The following is a 22,508-nucleotide window of genomic DNA, read 5'->3' on the forward strand; positions in this document are numbered from 1 at the left end:
ATATAGTAGATAGCCAAACCAGTACTGAAACGAGAATCAGTAGAGGTAATGGTATATAAGAGTATATCGTCGTTCTGAAAAGGGAGGTAAGAGATTAATCTCTACGACCGATAACAGAGAACCTATGAAATAGATCCCGTAGAAGGAGACCATGGTATTCAAATAGGCAATACTCTCTTCACATCCCTCTGACATTCACTGCACTCTGAGAGGAAAACCGGGCTCCAGCCTGCTGCGAAGCGCATATCAACGAAGAATCTAGCACAAACTTACTTCACCACCTCCACGGGAGGCAAAGTTTGTAAAACTGAATTGTGGGTGTGGTGAGGGGTGTATTTGTAGGCATTTTGAGGTTTGGGAAACTTTGCCCCTCCTGGTAGGAATGTATATCCCATATGTCACTAGCTCATGGACTCTTGCTAATTACATGAAAGAAATATATATATTTTTTTATTTTATTTTTTTAAGCTGGGCCCCCACCCTTGAGGGCCCAGTCACAATTGCGACCTCTGCACCCCCTGTAGTTTCGCCCCTGGCCGATAGGCCAAAAATTTAAGAAAATCTATTCCAATTATCATATTTTGTGCCAATTTTTGTACCAACCCAACTTGCCACTTTGTAAGTCCAAATTGGGTTTAAATAACAATCTCTGTTGTAAGGTAATTATGGATGTCTCCATGAATACAGGCAATTTCTAGCTTGTGTGTATTGTCTGGTTGAATGCTAGGAAAAATGCTTGGTCTGAAAGAATAAACATACTCCCTGAATCTAGTAGGGATTGTATTACTTTCCCTTCTATAGTCACAGTACACAAGGGTGTCCATTCAGACAGACACATGTGTTTCCAATATATACTTAGAATATAGTGAATACAAATCCTGGCTATTAGACAAATTATATTCCATTGCTTCAACATTAGGACAGTTCTTTGCTATATGCCCAGATTATTTACATTTTAAAGATTTTATAGCAGACATAGTCACTGTTGAATCTCTCGTAGGCTCATCCAGACTCACAAATTCTTAGTCTCTCAAAAAAAAGTCTCTAGGATAATATAAACTTCTCTGCTCATCACCAGATCCCGTCCTTCCTGGAGCAGTCTTACCAGATTAAGAAGCTATCTGGGGCTTCAGGGTCTTTCTTGGATATGATAATACAGCAGATCTCCTGCTGCCACGTATATTTCCACAAGTTCCACCAGCTGGTTAATTGTTTGGGAATCACTCTAACTCACCCACCGGCAAAGGGCAACTGGTAAGCTCCTCAGGAATTGATCCTGCAGGCAATTACACCAAACACTCTGGAACTTTGTTCACTCCTGCCGCACTCCTAGACAGTCTCTCAGACAGGCACTAGATTTCCTGATGTAAAGCATGAGTGGCACTTTGTTGCTCCTCTCTCAGCAATTGATGTGCTTCCACAGCTACTTAATCGGCACATCTGTATTTTCTTTTTGACTTAGTACAAGTTCTTGCAAAGCTGCAATGTAACCTTGCTGTGTAGCATTGGTCTCAGCATGCACGTTTGTTTCCTTTTTCACTGCTACAGGTTTTGACCAGAGCATTAATATCCTCTTCCAGCTTTGCAAATTGTCACTTTTCTGCTTTACAGACTTATCAGTGTGCTGCCCGCATTCTCCACTAAATATGACAAAAATACCCCTCTCCTTGGGATTTTGTCTCAGGAACAGTTTTAGCACACAGTTTTTTACAGCAAAAAAGTACTCCATACACAATGGATTAAGTGTAAAAGCAGCCGAGCTACTCAACAGAGGGCCCTGGGGCAAGATTTTTCTGGGGCCCCCCAAAGGTAACTCAGTAGACATCTCTGTATAATGATTTTGAGGATGGATAGATAGATAGACAGACAGACAGATGGACCTGCAACTTGCACTAACAAAAGGCTCCCCAGCATTAGAATTGTAAACATTCTGCACACAACTATGTAAAGACTGGCTGTTATGGGCCCCCTCATTCTCTTGGGCCCTGGTGCGAGTACAGCTGCTGCACCAATGGTAGTTCCACTCCTGTGTAAAAGCATTGACGTCACGTGTTTAGTCACAGAAAATTAGAATGAATACAGTTTAAAATGCGCAAAACAAAAACAATCATTGCTCAACAGCGCTTGCTAAATAGAATAGAGCAGGCCTGACAGAAGTTGTGTGGCTTTTCCAGATCAAAATTTCACTGCAAAATTACAAAGCAATAAGAAACTTGCAGGCCTAGAACCTCTAGGCAAGCAGCTCAGCTCCAGCAAACATTCTGTCTCTCTCATACAGGTTCTTCTCACTAGCAGCCCCAGCACTCACTATTTAAAGGGCCATAATACCCAAATGTTTAAACACTTGAAAGTGATGCAGCATAGCTGTAAAAAGCTGACTAGAAAATATCTCCTGAACATCTCTATGTAAAAAAGAAAGATATTTTACCTCAATAGTTCCTCAGTAGCCACCTCCCATTGTAAAGGATTTCTAAGCAGCATTTTAGTGTGTCTGTCCTGGGACATCTGAAGGGATAAGCATCGTGCACTCTCATCTTATTTCACCAATCAGGTAAAGGAAGTTTACAATGAAATCTCATGAGAGTTAAGTCAAATCTCATGAGATCACAGTAAAAGTTCATGACCTCAGCACTGCTGATGCTGATTGGCTGCTGTTCATTTCTTCATTTTTATTTTATTTTTTTACCTGCAGCTGGGAGCAGGTGAAGTATAACTTTTTACACAGATTGTGAGGTAAAATATCTTCCTTTTTTACATAGAGATGCTCAGGTGATATTTTCCTGTCAGCTTTTTACAGTTATACTGCATCAGTTTCAAGTGATTTAGCATATGAGTATTATGTCCCTTTAACAATAGTTAATTGACATTAATTATCTGCAGGTGAAAAAACCTTAGCTTGTAGGGAAAACCTGAACTGGATTCCTCATCTGCAATTCTCTGCCACATCCAAACTGTAGAGGGGATTACCGGCCCATAATGAACAATTAATAGTAGATTCTCAATTCTACCAAGAACATTGTAGAATTTGTGGGGAAACATATATTATAGATTCCAACATACACAATCCCATGAGCTCTGTTACAACAATATATATATATATATATATATATATATATATACACTATAATAAAAGCACTGAACACTAAACTTGAGTGGCATAGTTTCCTATAATCTCTGCATGAGATAGTTATACCCAGTATCTTTTATCTGTATTTTATGTTTATTTGGTGATGTGTTGTCTTTTTATGATTTTTATGATTTTTGACTTTGTTCTTTGTGTGTCCTTTTTGTGGTTGTCTTTCGTTGGTTTGTTTTTTATTTTTATTGCTTTTTGCTTATTTTATGTTTTTAGTCTGGTTTATGTGATGTCTTTCATGGTGTTTTATTTTTTGTTGATATTTTTGATTTTTAACTTTGTTTTTTGTGTGTCCTTTTTTGTTGCTGTCTTTCGTTGTTTTTGTTTTTTTTGTTTTTTGCGGTTTGTTTATTTTATGTTTTTAGTCTGGTTTATGATTTGTTGTATTGTCAGGTAGTTTTCTGTTTGTTTTGTTACATGTATGATGCCGGGATGAGTTAAGGCTGTGGGACTGAGGTTTGACATGACAAAGAGATTTCATGTCATCCTTTGATGCAGGACAACCGAGATTAGCAATCCTTTGAGTGCCGTATGTATCTGTTTCTAGAAATTAGAATACTGGACTTAGGAAATGTGTGGATGTTTTCGGTATATTATGGAGGTTATATCCTGTACATATTAGTCCTGAGTTAGTAATGCAGTTTAGTATACAAAGTACTGTAGAAATTGCTGTGCTCGAGACATATATTATTGTATTTAGTTACCTTATTAGTGCTAATAGGTGTAATATTGCAGCAATTCAATTGTTTTTAAATAAGTTAGTTTTACACGTTCATTATTAGTTGTAGTGAAAGGTGTTCACTTAAGGTTGTTTGTTGTTGGTTGCTAAGATACGGGCACTGTCTGATGATGCGTGCTAAGTGTTGTGCATAGGGTTGCCACCTCAGCCATGTTTTCCTGGACACTTATGAGTTACACATGCTGCAGGGTGTGCAGGGAGGAACATGTATTGTGTTTCTGGACAGCACTATTCATATTCCTCCCTGCACACCCTGCAGCATGCGTAACTTATAAGTGTTCTGTATTTTAAGGGACGGGTGGCAACCCTAGTGTGCAACACCTGCACTAGGTGATTATGGTGAAGGGGTATTTAAAGGGACAGTCAAGTATAAATTAAACTTTCATTATTCAGATAGGACTTTTAATTTTAATTGACTTTCCAATTTACTTTTATCATTAAATTTGCTTTTTTCTCTTGGTATTCTTAGTTTAAACTAAACATTTGTAGGCTCATATGCTAATTTCTAAGCCTTTGAGGGCTGCCTCTTATCACATGCTTTTTAAATCTCTTTTCAACACAAAGAGACAGAAAGTACACGTGGGCTATATAGATAACACTGTGTTCAGGCACAGAAAGTTATTTAAGATCTAGCACAATACAATGCTAAATTTAAGACAATAGATAATAAACAGTCACAGTCATGTGATCAGGGGGCTGGAAGAAGGTTCCTAGATACAAGGTAATCACAGAGGTTAAAAGTATATTATTATAACTGTGTTGTTTATGCAAAACTGGGGAATGAGTAATAAAGGGATTATCTATCTTTTAAAACAATAACAATTCTATGGTTGACTGTCCCTTTAAGGCTGTGTATAGCATTGATTCTTGTTGTCAGTTTGAAAACGGAGGTAAAACTCTGAAACGTTACTTCATTAGGAATAAAACTTTATCCTTATTAAACCCGGCGAGTGCATTCCTTTTTGCGATATATATATATATATATATATATATATATATATACACACACACACACATATAATGGCTGGTTATTTATCACAAGCCAGGTGAATTTGCCCCTTTGCAAGTGCGCAATAAATTAGCACTACACTTGCAAACTACTCCATAGACCTAATTTAGCTCCATAAACTATGTTTTCTAAAAGTACACACACTACTATTATCCAAAATAGGTATTTATCTATAGTCCACAGCACCTTTCTTCTCATAAAAACACTCATAAAAACATAATAAAACATAGTTGAAAAAATAGGCAATCTTTCTTTTTTTATTTGGTGTGGGGTTTTTTGTATTTTTTTTTTCATAAACTTTATTGATGTTCATCCTTGGAAAGAAAAAAGTGTTAATTAAGAATTCCCCATCTCTGTGAATACATACGCACACATATAAATACATATGCCCTTATAACTTTTTTGTGCAATTTTTTTTAAAATAATTTTTATTAGATATAGTAATTATGAGTGTAACTTTTAAATGTATTTTTTTTGTGTTATGTGACATTTTTTAGTTTCACAAACCAGACAACCCGAGCTCTGAGGTCGCACTATCCTGACGCACGTTAAATTCGATCACATTTACTTTGACTTAAAATATGGGGGCCTATTTATGAAAGGCCTGTCGGACATGATCCGATATTGCGGATCATGTCCGACAGACCTCGCTGAATGCGGAGAGCAATACGCTCTGCGCATTCAGTATTGCACCAGCAGCTCTTGTGAACTGCTGGTGCAATGTCGCCCCCTGCAGATGCGCGGCCAATCGGCCCCTAGCAGGGGGTGTCAATCAACCCAATTGTATTCGATCGGGTTGAATTGCAGCGATATCTTTAGACCGCTGCTTCATAACTGGTGTTTCTGGCGAGGCTGAAGGCTCGCCAGAAACACAGGCCCTCAAGCTCCATACGGAGCATGATAAATATGCCCCAAAATTAAAGCTCTACATCCGATGTGTGCAAAAAGCCGCTATAAACCAGATATTGCTCACACGTAACTGTTTTTATGAGTACCTTGTATCTAAGCCTCTGCAAACTTCCCCCTTATCTCAGTGCTTTTTACAAACTTGCATTTCAGCCAATTAATGCATAACTCGGGAGTGAGCACAATGTTATCTATATAGCAAACTAGAATTAGGACTGTGAAGCTGTGAAAAGCTATAACACACACTGAGATAAGAGGCGGCCTTTAAGGGCTTAGAAATTAGCATATGAGCCTACCTAAGTTTAGCCTTCAACAAAGAATACCAAGGGAGTAAAGCAAATTTGATGATAAAAGTAAATTGGAAAGTTGTTTAAAATTGCATACCCTATCTGAATCATGAAAGTTTAATTTTGACTTTACTGTCCCTTGATAACCCTGTAGTTAGCACATCCCATAAAGTGTGTGCTAGAATGCTGTTTACATGACTAAACTCATTTTATATATTTTATTGTAAGGTATATTTGTTTTTTTTAAAAAAATATATGTATGTATATATATATATATATATATATATATATTGTATATAGATATAGATAGATAAATATATATATATCTATAGCCTGCACTTACATTTCTCATATGCAGCTATCAGGGTGTCGGGATCCAAACGTTTGTATTCACTTAGTAGAGAGTAAATCCACACTCACTGGATTTTCAAAGGGAAACAGTAGTTTACTTTATTTTATGGTGACTTTTCCGGACAAATGTCTTTTCCTCAGACAAACTCTCTACTAAATAAATATATATATACTGTACCAAACATGCCCAAAAATTGCTAAAACAGTATGATCCGCAAGAGCTTCATAAAGTGTGAATATAAAAAGAATGAGCACAGTTTAATAATGGAAGTGAATTGGAAAGGTGTTTAAAATTACATGCTCTATATGAATCATTAAAACTTAGTTTTTTCATTAGTGGTCCTTTAAAGAAAAATATTGAATTTATAATGAAAAAAAATAATTCTCAACCAAATGAAATTTATAGGAAACTAAATGAAATGCCCACAAACATTTAAAGGGACACTCTACTTGATTTTTATTATTGTTTAAAATAAAATGCTCCCTGAACACTTTTTTGTTCAGAGAAGCCTACCACCCAATTCAGTAACAAATTAATTCCACTTAATATTTCCTTCATCTAACTCTGCATTAACATCTTTCTCACTCTTGCAGTCCTCACCTCCTGTTTCTCAACCTCCTACCCTTCTAGATTGTAAATTCCCACGGGAATTGGGCCCTCAACTCCTTCTGTATGTGTTTGTCAAATGTTGTCTTGTATCTTACAAGTTTTATATCATTTTTTATTTAAATGAATTGTACCCATGGACAGCGCTGCAGAATATGTTGGCGCTTCATAAAGAAACGATAATAATAATAGATAACTTCTTTACTACCCATTCCCCAGGTTTGAACAACCAACATTGGCTAAAATGCAAATGTGTAAAAAGCACTGAGGTAATGGGGCAGTCTGCAGAGGCTTAGACATAAAGTAATCACAGGCAAAATTGTATTAATATAACAGTAGGAAATAGGGAAGAACAGAGGGGCGCTTCCCTATTTCCTATAGCAAAACCCGGACCAGTCGGTGAGGAGGAGGCAGCCAGCACAGGACATTTTCAATTTAAAAAGGACTTTATTTTATACATTTTGTATTTTAATCATATATCCACTTTATATGTTAAAGGGATCATTTCATAAATATAGTAACATATTGCCATCAACTTTGGGTTATTATCTGTATATATTTTGCGGTTATATACAGCATTGTTTTTGTTACTAATATATATGTGTGATCTGGAGGATTGTCTGACTTATATAGAGTGTAATCCTATCATTGTGATGTTTATATAAGAAATTGGGAATCAAATTGTTATCCTTATATATAGGGTTAATTTGCTCTTGTAATAGCGCCCCCTCCCTGTGACTAGGTCATATTATTATTAATATAACAGTGTTTGTTATGCAAATATGAGGAATGAGTAACAAAGGGATTATATATCTTTTAAACAATAAACATCTTGAAGTAGACTGTCCCTTTAAACAGGCAATTATGAAAACAATGTCCTCTGAACTTTCAAATCAACATATTCTTGCAAGTCTGTCTTTGAATAATTTAATCATTTGCAATTAAATGCTGACATTATATACTACAGCTTTCATACTAATTATATATCATTTGCAACACTATTTAGGTTTAACTTTCCTAGATTGTTAGATGCAAACCTTTCTGTTGTATGTGAACACAGGAAACCAACTGTTGTCACTAGACGCACCCTTCATTTCTGTGGGAGGAAGTATAAAGATTAAATGGAAACTAAACCATATTTCATTTAAACAACTCTTTTTTTTGGGGGGGGGGGTAAAAACCACTCAAACGATATCTACTCATTCTTTTTAAAAGGACCTCAGTGCTAATAAGAACAAAAATATATACATATTAACATGTTGAAGGGAAGTAAAATACACCTATCCTTTTTTATTATTATTTTTATTGCAACAATATAATTATACAATTAATCTAATTACAATTGGAAAATTAAAAAATGTTTATAGAGAAATCCAAAATAAAATAAAAAAAAGTTTTTTTTTAACTTTTAAATCAATAGAACATATATTTAAAGGGTATCCATGAATATTTTATATTTAGATTTTAGATTTGATTTTATGACTTGTATATTATGTTACTAAGATGGAGGATATACCCCTGTTATATATTTTTTCAATCAATAAACACATGACAGAATGGTAAGAATGACAACATAATATACATAGACACAGTGTATGATGGCCTTGTTTATGCTCAAAGCAATCCAAAGGTAGAAAATGAAACCCAGTAATGAAAACAGTAAGAGGTCATCTTTTCAATATTGATTAATTAAAGGGACAGTAGAGTCCAAATTAAACTTTCATGATTCATAGAGGGTATGTAATTTTAAACAACTTTCCAATTTATTTTTATCTTCACATCTGCTTTGTTCTCTTGGTATTCTTAGTTGAAAGCTAATCCTAGGTAAGCTCATATGCTAAATTCTAAGCCCCTGAAGGCTGCCTCTTATCTGAATGCACAGCTAGAGGGCGTCAGTTCCTGTGTTTCATATAAATGACATTGTGCTCCCGCACATGAAGTTATTTAAGAGTCAGCACTAATTGCCTGAAATGCAAGTCTGCCAAAAAATCTGAGATAAGGAGGCAGTGTGCAGATGCTTAGATGCAAGGTCATTACAGAGATAAAAAGTATATTTCTATAACAGTGTTGGTTATACAAAATTGGGGAATGGTAAATAAAGGGATTATCTATCTTTTTAAATAATAACATTTTTGGTGTTTACTGTCCCTTTATATCCCCAAGTGCCTTGTTCCAAAATCCAGAATTATTCCGAAATTCAGACTTTTTCATTCATATTTTGTTTAAATAAAATTATTAAAAATGACTATTTCCCCCCACCAGTATGTCACAGTCTCCTCTGCCTGTGTGCTTGGTTTGTTTTATTGTGTTCTAAAATGCAAATGATAGTATTATATTCATTGGATACAACAATTATTACTTTTATGATTACAGTGCTGTACTATATTTCTGGTGCTATTATGTATACAGAAGCATAACAATAATAAAAAACTACAGTTATGTTGTATACGCTGTATTACAACATGTAAACATTGACTAAATGACATATTGGTCCCACCTCTCTCCAAGCCATGTCATTATACAGGTGCAGATATACAAATCCAACCCTTTTCAAGTCCCAAGCAGTTTTGTATAAAGGGAGTTCAACCTGCAATAACTACCTGGTGTCAGGACACTTTAAGGAGATGTGTAAAACCAGTAGAGAATGCTTTAGGTTTGTGGGCATATGAAAGATCCAATGTCATTAAAGATAATGCTGGTGGAAAATTCATTTACATGAAAGTACACTGATGCACCTAACCAGCACTTACAAATTATATTTTGTTCAGTCAGAAGTAGGATGGTAACAAATCCGGTATCCAAGAAAATGTATTTAAATTGAGACTTCTAATAGCCAATGTAAATTAGTGGGAAGTGTGTGTCAGCCAATGACCATTAGACGCAAATACAGAGCATTGTACTCATATTTGAGTACCTTCAAGCTCACACAATTCTAAAAAAAAATGTTGTTCCTTGCTGTGTAAACTTTTTTTTTTTTTCTTTCTTAAAATCCAGAAATCCTAAGAAATTTTGCATTCATGCAATATTTTGTCCAAGTAGTTTTTAAATTTGCAACAAAGGCACCATTGGAAAAAAAAAAAAACCAATCCAGCCCTTTATAAGAACAAATGTGAATTATTCAATTTATTTGCATTTCTGCATTTGCTGTTTATAATTTATTTCTGGTATATACATCTTTGTTTACATTTTCAGTTGTGTGATAGATTATGTAGAAATGGCTACAATATTATTCCAAAGTAGAAGGAATAAACATATGTGAATAAGCCAATCAGTAAATATAATTAATAATGGTATCACTTGATTAGGAGATTAATCTCTTTAGTCTAACAATGTGTTTTCCATGGAAGAAGTATCACCTGCCACAAATTGGCACTCAGGAGGTTTTTTAAAGTCCCACTTTGGATGGTGGGAAGATGATAGAGTTGTCTCTTTGCTATTATATTATCAACTTTTCTTCGTTCTATTGGTATCTTTTGTTAAAAAGCAGGGACTTAAACTTAGGAGTAGGGATGGGCGAATGTTTCGCAACATTCGAAAAACGGCACGAATTTTAACACATTCCTTCGTTCGAATCGAATTTCGAATGTTTACATAACATTCTAACATTCGATTTTCGAATGTTCGGTTTCGAATTTTACGATTACATTCGAAAATATTCGAATTCGAAAAATTCGAAGTTAGATTGTAATAGTATTTCTAATACTTTTTCTTTAAATGTAATATTCGAATTATGCAATATTCGAATTCGAAAAATTCGAATTTAGATTGTAATAGTATTTCTAATGCTTTTTCTTTAAATGTAATATTCTAATTATGCAATACGTGTATTCGAATTCGAAAAATTCGAATTTAGATTGTAATAGTATTTCTAATGCTTTTAAATGTAATATTCGAATTATGCAATATTCGAATTCGAAAAATTTGAATTTATATTCGAATTCGAAAAATTCGAATTTATATTCGAATTCGAAAAATTCGAATTTCGAATGTAGACATTCGATATAATTATAAACATTCGAATTCGAAAGTGACATTCGAAAACTGTAAATAACATTCGATTTTCGAATTTTTAAGAATATTCGTTCTTATCGACATTCGAATTTAGAATTCGAATTTCGGTAATAACATTCGTTCTACATTCGAAATTCGAAAATTTGCACATTCGCCCATCCCTACTTAGGAGCTGGCCCATTTCTGGAGCACTATCCGCAGCAGTTTTGCAAGAATGTTAACCTTTTACAAGAGCACTAGATGGCAGCACTATTTCCTGTAATGTAGTGCTCCAGATGCCTACCTAGGTATCTCTTAAACACAGAATATAATAGGAACTAAGGAAATTTGATGATAGAAGTAAATTGGAAAAATTTATAAAAGAAAATGTTTGGGTTGCAAATCCCTTTAACTAAAGGGACAGTCAAGTCCAAAACATTTTTTCATGATTCAGATAGAGCATGTAATTTTAAACAACTTTACAATTTACTTTTATCACCAATTTTGCTTTGTTCTCTTGGTATTCTTAGTTGAAAGCTAAACCTAGGAGGTCCCTATGGTAAATTCTTAGACCTTGAAGGCCACCGCTAATCTGAAAGCATTTTGACAGTTTTTTACCACTAGAGGGCGTTAGTTCATGTTTTTCATATAGATAACATTGAGCTCATGCACGTGAAGTTACCCTGTAATGTGAACACTGATTGGCTAAAATCCAAGTCTGTCTAAAGAACTGAAATAAGGCGGCAGTTTGCAGAAGCTTAGATACAAGGTAATAACAGAGGTAAAAAGCATATTATTATAACTGTGTTGGTTATGAAAAACTGGGGAATGGGTAATAAAGGGATTATCTATCTTTTTAAACAAGAAAAATTCTGGTGTTGATTGTCCCTTTAAATTATGTCCTGTCCCTGCATGTAAAATAGATTTTTTTATATATATATAATTTTACAATTTATACACATACATAAAAAAATAAGTATAACACTTAATTTAATTGGAATATACTGAAGACAACACAATCAAAATGTTTTCCTTTTTTATTTAAAATATAATTTTTTACCTCACTGAAACACTGATAGAATTTACTATAGTTAAGACTTAACAAAACAATACATGTTCAAAAAATGTATGCATCAAAAATACATTTTGTAAATGTTGTTACAACTTAAAGCAAATTATTCCATTTTATACCTAGCAAAATAAATATATAGGAGTTTATTTTAATAATGCTTGATGTCTATGAAATACATTGAAAAAAAAGTATACTTTGTACAGCAAAACAAGTATATTAGGGCACAAAAATATACGGTAAATGCATTTGTGTTTATTTTAATGACAGAAAATGACTACTTTGCACATATTTATTTAAAGGGACACTGAACATAATTTTTTTCTTTCATTATTCAGATAGAGCATGCATGCTAGTTTACTCCTATTATCAATTTTCTTCATTCTCTTGCTAACTTTATTTAAAAAAGAAGACATCTAAGCTAAGGAGCCAGCCAATTTTTGGTTCAGGACTCTGGACAGCACTTTTTTATTGGTGGGTGAATTTATCCACCAATCAGCAAGAACAACCCAGGTTGTTCACCAAAAATGGGCCAGGATCTAAACTTACATTCTTGCTTTTCAAATAAAGATACCAATAGAACGAAAAAAATTGATAATAAGAGTAAATTAGAAAGTTACTTAAAATTGCATGCTCTATCTGAATCACAAAATAAAATATTTGGGTTTGGTGTCCCTTTAAATCAGTAAATTGGTAAGTTCATTATTGAACAATACTGCAGAATGAAAACAAATATTCAATATCTGAAGGAGGGAATGGAATACAAACATTGTACCTTTTAATACAAATATTGGAATGTAAGGACTTTTTTAAAAAAAAATAAACCAGATAAAAGGTAATACTCTAAAGCAGTGTTGCTCGATTTAAGTTTTAAAATGTCAAGTTTAAAGAAATATAATAATATATTAACATGGTAGAGCATTTTAACTGCCACAAAGGATTGCACAATATGCTCAGTCACACTATTTCCATGCCTGAGCAGGACAATTAGGAGCAGTTGATTTTATTTTATGATTTAGAACATTATTCATTTTTTTAAAAAAATTGGGGTTTCGTGTCGCCTTTAATGTTTCACCATTTTGCATGATAATTGCACAAAGCTATTTATAGAATATTAACATACTCATACACAATAGTGCATATACTGTATATATATATATTTATATATATATATGGTAGGCTGGTGTGAAAAAATGCTGTAAGAATGCTTTCAAAAATAGAAAAGTTAATAGTTTATTTTTACCAATTAACAAAATGCAAAGTAAGTAAACAGAAGAAAAATCGTAATCAAATCAATGTTTGGTATGAGCACCCTTTGACTTCAAAACAGCATCAATTCTTCTAGGTACACTTGCACACAGTTTTTAAGGAACTTAGCAGGTAGGTTGTTGAAACATCTTCGATTTACACAGCCTCAGTTGCTTCTGTCTCTTCATGTAATTCCAGACAGACTCAATGATGTTGAGGCCAGGGCTCATGATAGTTCTTAATGATTTGGGCTGTATGTTTGGGGTAGTTGTTATGCTTCAGAATACATTTTGGGACAATCAGATGGTATTGCATGATGAATAAGAATCTGTGTGTGCTTCTTAATATTGAGGAGGCCATTAATTCTGACCATTTATTTTGACCAAACCTCTTCCATGTTTCACTGTTGCCTGCAGGCACTCATTCTTATACCACTGCAGGCCACCTTGTCTATCTAATTAATGCAGTCCATAGCATGCGCTAATGTATATATACAATGATATTACAGGAGTGCCATCACATAGATTAGGCAAATAAACTGCTTTCTGCTGCACACAAACATTTCTATTTTTGACACATCAGTCCAGGGCACCTGCTGCTATTTTTATGCACCCTATTTCTTGCGTATTTGTGTATAGTTAAGTTGCTTGGCCTTGTTTCCATGTCAGAGGTATGGCTTTTAAGCCAAAAGTCTTCAATAAATACCACTTCTGACTAGACTTCTCCAGACAGTAGATGGGTGTACCAGGGTCCCAAAAGTTTCTGCCAATTCTGAGCATTTGTGAAGGGAAGTAGGCATGATGAGTCTTTAATCTGCTGCACTAAGTTTCCTTGGTTGACTATTATGTCTACTGTCCTCAATGTTGTCCGTTTCTTTGTGCCTCTACAGAAGAGATTGGACAGCACACCTGGAAACCCCTGTCTGCCTTGAAATTTCTGCCTAGGAGAGACCTTACTGATGTGGTATAACTACCCTGTGTCATGTTGCTGTGCTCACTCTTGCCATGGTGTAAGACTTTTGAAATTAAACATATTGGCAGAGGTTGGCTGTACCTCACACAGTTTTATTACTCCTATACAGCAGTTTCTGTTTCAATTAATGATTGTGTTTCAACCTACATATTAAATTGATGATTATTAGCACCTGGTATTGCTTAATCATGCACATATCTATACAGATGTGGCCAAAAGTATTGGTACCCTTCCATTTTTTTAGGAAAACGCACAATTTTCTCTAGCCTAAAAATTGACAAAAGTATTTGATATCCACCATTCTTTATTTCACATGTAATAAAAAAGAAACTTCACTTCTGATTTACCACTTTACATATTACTTTAAACAGTTAAACAACTGAGAATGGCATGGACAAAAATATTGGTACTCCCAACCTAATATTTTGTAGCACCACCTTTGGAGGCAATAACTGCAATTAAACCATTTCAGTAGCTCTGAATGGGATTTATACACTTTTTGACAGGGATTTTGGCTTGTCAACATGCAGTTTGGCAAACCCCAGTCAGGCTTTTTTGCATTTCTCTCTTAAAATGCAAGGGTACTAATAGTTTAAGATGCAAGGGTACTAATAGTTTAAAATGCAAGTGTACTAAGGGTGGTCACACCAAATATTGATTTGATTTAGCTTTTTAATCTATTCACTCAGTTTAAATGTTGTTAAAGTAAGGACTATTATACAGCATTTTATACCGGGCTTCAACAAGAAACCTGCCTAATTTGGCATTTCTAGAATTTGAGAGAATTACATTTTTAAGCACCTTATTTTCTTCTGAAACCACAATGGTATTACACAATAACATTTAAAAATCCCATTGCAAACTTTTAAAAAGTACTTGTTCCAAAACCAGACTAAACAAAAACATCCTTTTTTTCTCTGCATGCTTCTGTGTAATTTTCAATGACAGTGTCCTATTAAAATTCTTCAATTATGTATATACAATAACAGCTTTTTCTTACTAATATGATTAAACAATATTGGAATAACAGTTTAACTGGTCAATGTTCTTCATCCACTCAGTACATAATAAAATGACATGCTAAACACAGTGCAACTAATGATTTGTTCATTTTTATATAAAGAAGATAACTTTTACAATAACGTTTTAATCCCAGAAAAAAATGCAGTGTACAGCGTACAATCATCTTTGAAAATAAAACTTATACACTGAACACTGACAAGAGCATTGTATAATTCGGGTATAACAGAATTAGTGATTGGTTCTGGGAAGATAGACACGTACTGCTGCTGCATATAACACGCTCCTTACAGAAGCTCCTAGGCTGCAGCTCTATTGAGTATTCTACATAAATTATATTTATGTTTTAACCTTTAGTAGATTGTTTGTCAAACTAATAAACTGCTCGATTGTTAGAGGTTTATTTATTTTTATTATTTATTACGTTTAGTTTTATGTCACATGAACCATAACTCTGTACAAAGAAAACAATCAGTAAGCATTCATCTTTTCCATGTAATCTACAACTGTACCATTATTTTTTTACACTAAACCATTATTTAGATCTTGTGTAACTCTTAGGGCTCCATATATGAAGTTGAGCCTGCAACCACAAGCTAATAGGCAGCTGCAGGCCACCTTGTCTATCTAATAAATGCAGTCCATAGCATGCGCTAATGTATATATACAATGATATCACAGGAGTGCCATCACATAGATTAATCTGTAAATATGATATCTTTTATTTTATATCTATATATATATATTAGGGATGGGCGAATGTTTCGCAACATTCGAAAAACGGCACGAATTTTAACACATTCGTTCGTTCGAATCGAATTTCGAATGTTTACATAACATTCTAACATTCGATTTTCGAATATTCGGTTTCGAATTTTACGATTACATTCGAAAATATTCGAATTCGAAAAATTCGAATTTAGATTGTAATAGTATTTCGAATGCTTTTTCTTTAAATGTAATATTCGAATTATGCAATATTCGAATTCGAAAAATTCGAATTTAGATTGTAATAGTATTTCTAATGCTTTTTCTTTAAATGTAATATTCGAATTATGCAATATTCGAATTCGAAAAATTCGAATTTAGATTGTAATAGTATTTCTAATGCTTTTTCTTTAAATGTAATATTCGAATTATGCAATATTCGAATTCGAAAAATTCGAATTTAGATTGTAATAGTATTTCTAATGCTTTTTCTTTAAATGTAATATTCGAATTATGCAATACGTGTATTCGAATTCGAAAAATTCGAATTTAGATTGTAATAGTATTTCTAATGCTTTTTCTTTAAATGTAATATTCGAATTATGCAATATTCGAATTCGAAAAATTCGAATTTAGATTGTAATAGTATTTCTAATGCTTTTTCTTGGTGCTCTGACAAAATGCAGAAAGACTTTTGGCAGAAGGACATTTGGCAGACGGACATTTGGCCGACAGACATTTGGCTGACAGACAGAAAGCTAAAGAATGTTCCGATTTCGGCCGAGGGCAGATGCGTTACCAGAGTGCTCTGTTCTAATCACAGCCTCGGGCGCCGCAACTGCCTCTGGGAACCTTACCATGGGTCCTAGGCCGCACGTTTTGTAATTCTCTGTCTGGGAAACTATCTATCTATCAAATCTATCTATTTATCTATCAAATCTATCTATCTATCGTATCTATCAAATGTATCTATTGCATCTATTGATCTATCTATCTAATCTATGTATCTATCTATCTATCAAATCTATCTATCTTGTGCCGGACTGTTATCTGACAGCCACTTGTGTTTCGGCCAAATGTCCGTCGGCCAAATGTCCGTCGGCCAAGTGTCCGTCGGCCAAGTGTCCGTCGGCCAAAAGTCCGGCCACGTTTTTCTTTAAATGTTATATTCGAATTATGCAATATTCGAATTCGAAAAATTCGAATTTAGATTGTAATAGTATTTCTAATGCTTTTTCTTTAAATGTAATATTCGAATTATGCAATACGTGTATTCGAATTCGAAAAATTCGAATTTAGATTGTAATAGTATTTCTAATGCTTTTTCTTTAAATGTAATATTCGAATTATGCAATATTCGAATTCGAAAAATTCGAATTTAGATTGTAATAGTATTTCTAATGCTTTTTCTTTAAATGTTATATTCGAATTATGCAATACGTGTATTCGAATTCGAAAAATTCGAATTTAGATTGTAATAGTATTTCTAATGCTTTTAAATGTAATATTCGAATTATGCAATATTCGAATTCGAAAAATTCGAATTTATATTCGAATTCGAAAAATTCGAATTTTGAATGTAGACATTCGATATAATTATAAACATTCGAATTCGAAAGTGACATTCGAAAACTGTAAATAACATTTGATTTTCGAATTTTTAAGAATATTCGTTCTTATCGACATTCGAATTTAGAATTCGAATTTCGGTAATAACATTCGTTCTACATTTGAAATTCGAAAATTTGCACATTCGCCCATCCCTAATATATATATATATATATATATATATATATATATTATAGGGACAGTTTACCCAAAAGTTGTCTCACCTTTAATTTGCTTCCAATGTTCTATTTTACCTGCTGGAGTGCATTAAATAATTTACAAATAGCTCCTTTTCATTTATATCATTATTTGAAATAGCTGATTTTGCCTGTGGTATCCCACCTATACTGAAAGTTTCTATACCTTAGTATACGCTAAAGAAAAGCTGTGTAAACACAGCCAGAAGAGGAAACTATACTCCCAGTGGGGTGTGAGAGAGATAAATATATATACAGTATATATATATATATATATATATATATATATATATATTGTTCTTTTTATGTATTGTATAGAGACAGATATATGAAAGGAAAGTATTTAAGTGATAAGTTAAAAATGTCTGATCTGTCTGCAAGCTTAGCCTATTTTGATGGGCTGTGGTTTCAAAGAGTAAATCCAGCTATTTCCTTTAAAAAATAATACCCTGCAACCGGTATAACAAGTCATTGGAAACACATTAAGGGGAAACCAGTTTTACAGTGCACTGCCCCTTTAAAGTGTTTACGTTGTGCAAGATGTTTTGAATTAGAAGATTAGAGTATTGTAATTGTGATAAGCCTTGCAAATCTGATTTTTTTTTCCTTGCTTTTCAAAGCTGAGCTTTGCTGATACCTGTGATAGTGAGACTTTAAAGCCTATTTCATTACAAAAAGAAAGAGTATGAAAGTTAATTTTTAGTTATATGATTTCATTTCTCTGTGAATAAAAAAAAAATTTAGAAAGCATGTTTCACTTACGTATTACTGTATTTACATGCACAATGCCCCCTTAACTGCTCAATCTCTTTAATGAGAGTTATGTGTTTGTTTGCTGCTTAACATAAAATATAATGGTACCATAGCAGCAAAGGTCAAAAGACATGAAATACGCTTCTGCGCCCTCCTATGAATTCTACACAGCAGTTTTGACTAACAGTGGGTTTTCTCTACAAAGTTATGTTTGTAATAATATTCTATGATATGACGGACCCGCCCACAGCATGCTCTGTCACGCCAGCCCAACACTCCTATTGTATCCCCACAAACAAATCACTGGAGGACCTGCTGGAAGTGCCCCCTCCAGCTGTAATTTTTGGAGACACCACTACTGGTTAATGGATTTTTGTTAAAAAATTACGACTCCGTGAATTTTTTTTATTTCTTTTATGATGAACGATTTATCCGTAAATAAAATAAATAAATATATATACACGTTGATTGGAGTAGCCATGTTAGTCCAGAGATTTAGATATCAAAATAACAAGAGTATTGCATTGAGCAATGATACTTTTTTATTGGACTAACTATACATTTATAAGTTGACAAGCTTTCGGAAGAGTTCCTTCCTTTATCAAGTCTGAAGCAATACTGACCAATTCAATGGAATTTACAGATTGTATCTTAAAACACAGAATAGCTAAGAAGACAGTGCAAGGAGAGGAGGAGGTGTCGTAAAAATCATGAGGGGGGCTTAGGTAACAGGCAGACAGTGTCCAGTGTAGGAGAACAGACAGGGGAAATATATAGCTTTACATAGAGCATATACTGACATAAAGTTATATATCAATATTGAATCAATATCTATAAAGATGTGAAATTGTATATACAGGGGGAATACAAAAGTTAAAAAAAGACAAAAGTGTGGACATAGGCTTACCTGTGTACCTATGTATAAAGAATGTGGAATATACAATTTAATTGACTAAATGAAAGTACATTACAAAATTTTTTGATAATGTGTTAAGAACCCAGAGTCCAAATATAGTCCAGAATTAAACAGGTTGAAGTGTATTATCATTTTCATTTCAAAGGTTTTTCTTTCCATGGTGCTTTTGAAGTTGCCTCTGAGAATTTTGATTTTGAGGTTTTGGATGGAGTGGTCAGATTGGGTGAAATGGTGACCAACAGGGGTGCAGTATTTTGTTTCACAGTGGTTTTTGATTGAGTATCTGTGTAAGTTCATTCGAAGGTGCAGTTTTTGGCTTGTTTCTCCAATATAGCATCCCATTTCACATGCAGTGCAATGTATCATGTAGACCACATTTGCAGATATACATGAATATGCCCCATTTAATGTTATTAGATTTATCATTGTGATTTGCTGTGCTGCTTTCACAAACGTGTTGACACAGTTTGCAGAGTGCTTTATAGCAGCACTTGGTTCCATTCTGAATGTTCTTTTTCTCAAGGGGTAGCTTCCTATGTACCAGTTTCTGCTTTAGGTTAGGTGGTTGTCTGAATGCCAGGATTGGGGGTTTTGGAAAGATTTTTTTGAGTGTGGGATTCTCTAAGAGTAGTGGCTGTAAGTCTTTTATGATTTTTTGTATCCCTTCCACAGCAGGGTTGTATTTGACTACTAGTGGGATACGTGATATGTTTTTCTTCTCCCTGTATTGTAGTAATTGTTCACATGGAGTATTGAGGGCAGAGTTAATTTTTTTATTTATAATCCTTGTTTTGTAACCTTTTTCTCTGAATGATTGGGACAGTGTGATAAGGTGTTTGTCACGGTCCTTGGTATCTGAGCAAATTCTGTGGTATCTTGTAGCCTGACTGTAGATTATGGATTTTTTTATGTGATTGGGGTGGGAGCTGGAGCTGTGGAGGTAGCTGCATCTATCTGTTGGTTTCCTGTATACAGATGAGTGCAGTTTTTCATTTGTGATGGATATTGTTGTATCCAGGAAGCTGAAACAGTCTCTAGAAAAGTTAATTTTAAGCTTGATTGATGCATGAAATAGATTAAATGATTTATGAAAATGTTCAAGGTTTTTTTCTCCTTCTGTCCATATGATGAAAATAAAATCGATGTAGCGAAAGTATTTGAAGGGTTTGTGAGGGTGAGTGGCTAGGAATCTCTGCTCTAAGTCAGCCATGAAGAGGTTTGCGTACTGTGGTGCCATTTTGGTGCCCATGGCTGTTCCCATGGTTTGTAAGTAGATGGAGTGGTTGAAGATGAAATAATTGTGAGTAAGTATAAATTCTGTAAGTTTACTGACTGTAGAAGCACTATATGTCTGGTTAGGGCTGTTGGAGGAAAGAAAGTTTAAGCAGGCATCAATACCATCTTTATGTGGAATATTGCTGTACAGGGATTCCACATCCATTGTCACAAGTATAGTATCCTGCTGTGGAAGGGATACGAAAAAGCATAAAAGACTTACAGCCACTACTCTTAGAGGATCCCACACTCAAAAAAATCTTTCCAAAACCCCCAATCCTGGCATACAGACAACCACCTAACCTAAAGCAGAAACTGGTACATAGGAAGCTACCCCTTGAGAAAAAGAACACTCAGAATGGAACCAAGTGCTGCTATAAAGCACTCTGCAAACTGTGTCAACACGTTGTGAAAGCAGCACAGCAAATCACAATAATAAATCTAATAACATTAAAGGGGCATATGCATGTATATCTGCAAATGTGGTATACATGATACATTGCACTGCATGTGAAATGGGATGCTATATTGGAGAAACAAGCCAAAAACTGCACCTTCGAATGAACTTACACAGACACTCAATCAAAACCCACTGTGACGGGGCGGAGCCAGCATCAGAAGAAACAAGACGTGTATTCCATGGGCTCTTGAACAATCACCAAACATTTAGCCTAATAGAACTTTAATTTACATTTTTTGTTTTTCTTCCCTAATCCAGTCTGGGTCCTACACCTGAGAGAGGGAGAGAGTAACTCTTAAATTGCCTCATCTAACGAAACCTTAAACTTTTATTGGGGCACTGACTTAGAAGCACGGCACTTCTTGAAGCCACGAGACAGAACTGACAACTGGCCGAGTGGATATGGCAGATCTACATGACCAGCTGCAGGCATGGCTTGAAGCATTTGAGGAGAAGATGGATAATTGTTTTCACAACCTACGGTCTACGCTTAAGGAATTGAGGGAGGAAGAGATCGACCCGACACCCAAGATGGCGACTGATCTTTTTAAGAATGACGAGACTTCCTGGTTCCCTGTGGGAGTTTCATTCTCACTGCTGGAACCACCACAGACCCGCACAGAGCCGCCTCCACATCTTGCTTTATTGAGCATAGTCGCAGACCTCAGAGCAGTGAAGTGCCCCCTCAACTCAGCTGCATATGGAGAAGAGGCCAATACAGGAGACGACACCTTAACTCTCACATGCGGTCTACATCCTCCCATCGGGAGTGGGATCACAGACGGCGGAGTGGCCTCAACTGCTGCTGAATCGGCTGCAGAACCTAACAGCGCCACTGACCTGAAGGAGACAGACAGTGATCTTCCGATACCGCCCAACTCAGCCAAGCTCACACAGGTCCTACATAACACAGACCTACAGCCTCACACAAGATCCAATATACAGCTAACCAGCCCTGAACACCCAAAGGTCGATTCAAAGTGCATGACCGTTACCTGGGCAAGTGCCAAACCTGACCGGAGCTTTCTCATTACTTGCCCAATACAAAGTCTCCAGTTATTGTCTGCGCACCCTTACTTACTACGGCACGGTCAAGATCTGCTGACCACACTCTTGCTCTCTGCAGAAAGTCAGGAGTTAAGATCACAAGCGGCACTAAGACACATTGATAATAAAGGTCTAAAGAGAGGTGTGGGGTGAAGCTGCAGGATTTCTGGCTATGTTGGCACCAACATAGCTAATATTGTTAGGAGGTCC

Source organism: Bombina bombina, chromosome 1 (genome assembly GCF_027579735.1).
Source record: "Bombina bombina isolate aBomBom1 chromosome 1, aBomBom1.pri, whole genome shotgun sequence".
In the NCBI taxonomy this organism is placed as follows: Eukaryota; Metazoa; Chordata; class Amphibia; order Anura; family Bombinatoridae; genus Bombina; species Bombina bombina.